Source organism: Varanus komodoensis, unplaced genomic scaffold, assembly GCF_004798865.1.
Source record: "Varanus komodoensis strain SLA01 unplaced genomic scaffold, ASM479886v1 scaffold13_3, whole genome shotgun sequence".
NCBI classification, from domain to species: domain Eukaryota; kingdom Metazoa; phylum Chordata; class Lepidosauria; order Squamata; family Varanidae; genus Varanus; species Varanus komodoensis.
In genome coordinates, this window is record NW_025335409.1 from 14,374,511 (window position 1) to 14,381,925 (window position 7,415).

General features: G+C 40.7%; 1 long non-coding RNA gene across 1 annotated transcript; it reads right to left on the bottom strand.

The window, feature by feature from the left end:
* Positions 1–278: 278 nt before the first annotated feature.
* Positions 279–5,943, bottom strand: LOC123020013. The gene is made up of 2 exons (XR_006414007.1): positions 5,368–5,943; positions 279–4,426 (listed from the first exon to the last, which is right to left on the bottom strand). It is a non-coding gene; the product is annotated as an uncharacterized LOC123020013 (long non-coding RNA).
* Positions 5,944–7,415: the final 1,472 nt, after the last annotated feature.

The following is a 7,415-nucleotide window of genomic DNA, read 5'->3' on the forward strand; positions in this document are numbered from 1 at the left end:
TGTTTCTCCCCTCCCCTCCCCCCTCCCTCCCTCCCTCTCTCTCTCTCTCTCTCTCTCTTTTAATTATCCTCAAGCCCCTAGGTGGCCAAATAAGGTCTCAGGGAAGAGGGCTGTCCTTATCAGGGTCTGAAAAGATGACAGATTCCTCTTGTCCTGTATATATAAGAATAATGTTACATGATGCACTAAATATAGCATGATGTAAAAACTGAAAATGTTTTCACTGTTGCAATTTGAAGGATAGGCATTTCATAAGAGAAAATAAACATTGCAAGAGGTGTTTTTGAAATGTTTAAGATGGCTACATCTAAGTCTTGCTTGGTGTATTGAGACTGACAAGAGAGAACTATAACATTCTGCTCTATACTAGACCAATAAAATGAATATAGCTAAACCAGTCATCATCTTAGGATGAATGCCCAACTCCAATTCTGTGACCCTAGAGAAGGGTAAAGTGAAACCAAGAACATTAGGAGGCAAAATATCCTCTCCTGACACCCATGTAAATATTAATGTATTCAAGGTGAAACACAATGTATAGCACAACTGTTAAGTACTTGAGACTTGAAAATCCCTAGAATACATTTTAACTGTGCCCTTGATAGAATTCACAGGACTGGTTAGGATTAATTGTTGACTGTGTTTTCACTGAGATTGCCAATCAAGTTCTTTGTTGCTGGTTTCTTATTAATTGCGCTCTTTCCCTATTTCTGCACTAGATTTTCTCCAGGACTTAGATTCATGTGCATATGGAATTGTCTGGCCTCCTGATGCGATGGAATAACTGTGGTAGTGACATCCATTTTAATTATTACTTTAGCTGGGTGTCCCCATCTGTAGTATATGTTTAGAAATCTAAGCTTTTCAGCACAGTTTTTAAGCTCCTATTGTCTCTGAAGAGTGTCAGGGCTCAAATTGATATGGGCTATTATAGCGGCATATAAATCCACTAAATAAATAAAGTCCTCAAATAGTTGCATGGGGCTGTTTTCATACTGACATTGGATATCCAATCTGGATCCTGCCAAAATGGCTTATTTTTCTGCCTTTTTAATGAAGCATACAATGGTACCCCATGGATACGCTCCTACTGCAGGTTTAGCTTGTAGAGCACTGTGAGTCCATGAAATAGCCCTCTATATTTCTTTGGGGGAAAAGATGTCAAAATCCAATCATTTTCACGTGTTCCTGGAGTCATCAAAATCTCAGATTTAGGTATCTGTAATAATTTTCAAGGTCCTCCAACTTTTCCTACAATTCTGAATTAGACCATAGTAGCTTTCTTTTTCATTCCTCTGCTAGACCAAAATCCATAGCTGCGGGTTTGTGTTTTTGCTTTTTTTTTTTTTTTGGCAATTTTATTTATTTATCACATGTTTAAACTGTCCAATAGCCCTGTTGAAAGACCTCATTTATTTACTTTTCCAAGGGTCAGACAGGGGCTTACCATTCTTGCCTCAGTTCCCTTACTTTGGAAGCTGGACCAATGGCAGCTTAACCACCTTTGTTGCCTTTGTCATATGGCTGCACTTTAGGGCCCACTGTCAGGCTTTCAGACTCATTAGTTCTAGGGCTTTTAAAAGATGAGCTATTTTTAGCTTCAGATTTTACAGAAAGTCTCAGTAAAGATTCCTCCGAGTTTCAGAAAGTACTGCCTGTTCTCCTTCCATCTTAAATGCCAATTTTGTTTAGCTATTGTGTTAGAAGAAGTTATAATTTGTATGGGAATCATATAATTGTTCCCCAATCTGATGCCTTCAGGTGTATTGAAATACAGCTTCCAACATATGCAGCTAGAATGAAATAGAACAGACCCTGCAGGGGAGAAATTAAAAACAGAATAAGCAGAAGGGTCTCCAAAAGTGGCTGGACTGATTAGCTATATTTAAAATACACATTAATCTCATGGGGGTGAGGTGGGATAGGATAGGGTGTAATCTAAAAACTGCACCTCAATCAAGTCCTAATGAAAAAAAGTCAACTACTTACAAAAATATTACTGTATTTCAGCCATCTAAATGGTGGTGGTTATACCACTTCTTAAAAAGCAACTCCTGGATCCTGGGGATATAAATAATTATCAACTTATAGCCAATGAATGTTCCCTTCCTAGCAAGGTGCTCAAATGAGTTGTGGCCAGGCAACTCCAAGCACTCTTAGAAGAAACAAATTATCTAGATCTATTTCAGTTGGGCTTTAGGCCCAGCTTTGGTAAAGGAATTCCCTGTGGGATGAGCTTTGTGAGGAGACAGGAGAAGCAGGACCCCGTTGATTGTCCTGAACCTCTCAGCACTTTTCAATACCATTGACCATGGTATCCTTCTGAGAGGCTGGCTGGTTTAAGAACTGGGGACACTGCTCTGTGATGGCTCTGCTCCTATCTGGACAACTGTCTCCAGGTGGTAGACCTGGAAACTGTAGCTTTATGCTATGCCACTTGAGCCATGGAACTCCACAGGGCTCTGTCTCTCATGCTGTTTAATATCTACATGAAACCACTAGCTGAGGTCATCCAGAGGTTTGGGCTGAAGAGTCACCAATATGCAGAGGACACTCAGCTCTACTTCTTGTTCTCATCTAATTCAGGTGAGGCAGTGACTGATCTAAAATGGTGCCTTGGCTTGGTAATGGATTGGATGAGACTATTACACTGAAACTCAGTCCAGACAAGATGCAGATGCTGTTGGTGAGTAGGCTGTCTGTCCAACTGGGAAAGCTTATTTATTTATTGGGATATTTCTAACCTATCCAATCACTATGCGTCTCTGGACAGCTTACAAATAAATTCAATAAATACAACAGTATAAAAAAATCATAAATTTTCAACCTCTCCTGGATGGATTGTGCTCCCTCTAAAGGGCAAGGTTCATAGATTGGGGGTGCTCCTTGACCCTGAATTGTCACTCAGGTTTTGAATTATTACTTTTTTTGAATTTTTGAATTCAGGTGACCTTGGTGGCCAGGAGTACAGTTCATCAGCTCAGGTTGATTTATCAGCTACATTCCTACTTAGATGAATGGAGCATAGCCACAGTCATCCATGCATTTGTAACCTCTTGCCTGGATTACTTTAATGCACTCTATGTGGGGCTGCCTTTGAAAACGAACTGGACACTTCAACTAATTAAAACAGAGCAGTGTGGCTGTTAATGAGAACTTGTCCTAGAGAACACATCAAGCTAGTCCTCTGTCAGCTGCATTGGCTGCCTGTGCCCAGGCCCAATTCCAATTGCTTGCATTAACATATGAAGCCCTAAATGGCACGGGGCTAGGATATCTGAAGGAACACCAGTCTCCATGTATCTTTACTGGACCCTTAAGATCTTCTCTGGATGCCCTTCTATGTGGGCTCCCCTACCCCAAATGAAGGAAAAGGGCTTTTTCTGTTACTGTGTCTTATCCTTGGAATGCCCTTCCTAAAGAGGCTCAACCTGCACCCTCATTACTCAGTTTTTGTCACCAGGTGATATTTTTACTTCATACCTATTTTAGCATAATTTATGGTTTTATGATGTCTTTTTACTGCTTGCTTTGTTATCATGTGGATTGTCTCTTGTTCCCATGCAAACTTTTAGTTTTATGATGGGGTATTAGTTTTAAATTTGTTGTTTTATTCTCTATGCCATTGTTGTTTGTGAGCTGCTCAGAGAGCCCTTGGGCAGCATACAAGCGTCATAAATAAATATATAAATCTGCAGCAGTTCAGAGGAGGAAGGAAGAAGGCTGAGGCACCATTAAGATGTCATAACTTGGTGGCACCAGCTTCCTTCCCTCCCTACCATCCTGGAATGTCCTTTGCACTCTTTCTCCAAGCTCACTTTTATGATCTCAAGAGGCAACTAGTGTGGTCTTTTCCATGCCAGCTTCTAGGAAAGGGGAGGACATTGAGAGCAGATCCCCAGCTCTGAAGATGTTGCTGTTTTCTAGCCTTGGAGCTGGAAATATTAATGAGCTTATAACTCTCTAGACACTGTCCATGACCCATATGGTTCTTTTTTCAGGAAACTTCCTCAGTACAAACATACATCTTCCAGACCAATGGGATTTGGCACTGGTTTGGCAATAATGTATAAAGAATCATAGTAGAGTTGAAAGGGGCCAAGGTGATCAGGTCCAATCCCCTGCTGTTGCAGGACACCAATTTATACCTTCCCACTCAGATGACTGTCCAGTTTCATCTTGAATGTCTTTGGGTTGAGACAGCCCATGACCTCTCTAGGCAACTTGTTCCACTGTCATATGGATCTGAGTTAGGATACTTTTCCTGGTATCTAGCTTGAAATCTTTCCTGATAGCTAGTTTACTGCAACTTGTGTTCATTATTCCATGTTCTCTCTTTAAGATGACTGAGATCTTGTCCTTCCTCTTTGTGACAGCCTTTCAGGTACTTGTAGATGACGTAAGTTCTGTATATGCATACTTGGCACTGTAAGAAGGAATAACAATATGTAGCATTCATTGTTGGTGTTAAATGTCATTACTTTTTAAAAACCATTGTTTTTCTCCCAGTTGGAATGAGATGCCTTTTATAGGCATTAGTGGGAAAATCTTAATTTGACATTTTTGCTTGACAGGAGCCATGTTAGGAAAACAAAACTGGCAACTCTACTGCATTATGGCAAATGCTATTCAGTGTGAAACTGCTGAGAGGTTAAAATACAATTTTTAAAATTTTGATCAGGTAAGCATAATAAAAAATTACTAGTATGAAAATTACAATGCCAACATTCTTTGCAATACATTATGCATATTTAGGCTCATGACCACAAGCCCCATGTAATTATTTTCACAAATGAAATTCAGATCAAATAAATACATCTTGACTGTTTCCTCTGATTTACATTAGCAAGCTGATTGCTGGTTTGCATGACTAATTTTGATTAAAATTGCTTCATCTGAATACCAAATCAGGGACTTTACTTTCATTAATCAGTGGAATTCTTGTGCACTTAGATAGTGTCCTTGGATTTTTATTTGTTTACTTAAACTTCTAAGAAAACATGTGTATATTTCTCTGGTCAATTTTAATACTAAATAATGCAAAACTCCACTCTGATGGAAATTTAAAGCAGCACATTGTGATATAGTAAGAATTTGAGTTGCCAACAGACCAGAAAAAAAACAGCTTGCCCTAGTGCCTTTTAACAACTTGATCAGCTTAAGTCTGTAGTAAAGCCTTTTCAGGATTCAGCAGCAGACTTTAGAACCTACTAGTATCTGAGGATCAAACTGCTATTATAGGCATCAAAAGAATGGCTGGTTGAAATAAAAAGTAACAAAGCAAAACTGGGATCTTGAATAAGAATGTTCGTGTTAGTGTGTGTGTTTTATACTAATACCAACATTGCAGACCACAATGTAACTTACAGGCACAGCTTTATGTTCCAATTCAATACTATATATAAGTAGTTTTGACTTCGCAGAAGGCAGGAATCTGTATTGAAATTGTCTGAAAGAAAAATGAGCACCACACTTTTCCTTATGCTGTCTAGGATGTTGGGATAGCATTTGGGAGGCCACAGGATTCAAAGCCCTGAATTCCTGCAAACTTGGAGAAGGACGTTGAGGGCCAAGCCCCTGCTCTACCCACCTTGCACCCACATGGAAAGAACCACCCAGGCTGCTTCCCCACACCTTGCAGGTTACAATTAGGCCTCAGAGTAGGGAGGAGGCCAGTGGTGCATACTTGGATTTATGCTGATTCTAATCAGTGTCCCAGTCTCCTTCCCTTCCCCAGTGCTAAATCTAGACCACTGAAAACAGCCATCTAAACAAAATGCTTATTAGAAAGTACCACCACTTTGGAGATCACTGTTGCTGTACCTTATTCCAGGTTCAGAGGCTCCCATGCATCAAGGCCATGGGGCTGGATAGGATTGTGTCCTAAGGCTCACCAGAAAAGGTATGGTGAAAACAAAAAAGATCTAACTGCAAATCCCATTATACAAACCATTTATATCTATTTTAATGTTTTACATTTGTTATTGATACTGACATAAAATATGAACATCACCTTTTAACATGGAATTATTCATGCAATGATTATTCATGTGTAAGAGAGATAAATAAGTAAGCAGAACTTTGCTACCAAATTCACAAGTAAACTTATTGGTCAATTTCAGATGTCTCAGCAGGACTCTAGCCTGTGCGCCTCTCTGCTACAGTTGAACTGAAGCAGACCAGAAGCTTAAACCACAGGTATTACATGATTACTTATAGTGTAGCATCTACATCTGACCACTGAGTTTTTGTAAAAGCTGAGGATGAATAATTGTTTCCCCGACTGTGCTCACAGAATCTAGTCTTCAAATGTTTGGTTTACATTCAATATTTTTTTCGTTAGACCAGCCTTGGGGTAAGGGACAGAGGGGTAATTAAATTTGGGCACAATTCTATAATCCCATGGTAGGCTAGGACATTCTGCCAGTTGTAGGCCTTTTTTCAGTAACAGCATTCACCCTTTAGTTGCCCTTTTCCCAATTCTACGATATTCTTTAGGCATGGTGTCTAGAACTGTACAAAGTATTCCACATGTGGTCATACAATAGAATTGTATAGGGGGAGTATAGCTTGGTAATTTAATTTTTGATTCTTTTCCTAATTATAGCCAACATGGAATTGGCTGTTTTCATAGACACCATTCACTGGCTTGACATTTTTATTGAACCCACCATAACCCTAAGAACTCTTTTTTGGGTGGTCAGTCACCACTCACTCAGATCCCATCAGTTTATATTAGTGTTATAATTATTACATTCTTCTTGTAACGAACCCAAGGTAGTTTACAAGTTCCTCCTCCCCATTTTATTCTCACAAGGACCACCCTATGAGGTAGGTTAGGCTGAGAGCTAGTAACAGACCTAAAGTCACGCAGTGAATTTCATAGTTCAACGGGAACTAGAACCTGGATCTGCTGAGTCCCACACCAATATTCTTAGTCACTACACAACATTAGTACACTTAAAGTTGGGATTATTAGCGTCAACCGGCATCATTTTATGCTTGCTTACACTTTGCTCTTGCCTTCAAGTGAAGGCTGCAATCATCTTCGCATTTAGTGAAAGCAGATCCATAGGAGATAGGAAGGGAAAACTTCTAAATATGTGCAGGATCGGGCTGCACCGGAGTGTATTTAATAGGAAGAGAAATCCTGTTGAGCTTATTGAGCAGCGCTTCTGAGTACGGGCCCCCTGTTCTATTACGTTGCGGAGGAGGAGGAGGCGGCGGCGGCGGCGACGACAGCGTGAAAGCGACCCGCAGGGCCTCGTCGCTCGTCCGGCGCTGGCCTTCCGCGGAATTCCCGTCGGAAGAGGCGCATTCAGCGGCCCAGCCCGCCGCGTTTCTCCGGCGCTTCCTACGCTCGCCGGGCACCGCGTTGCCCTTCTGGTCAGGGGCTGGGCGTCCCGCCGCCCGCA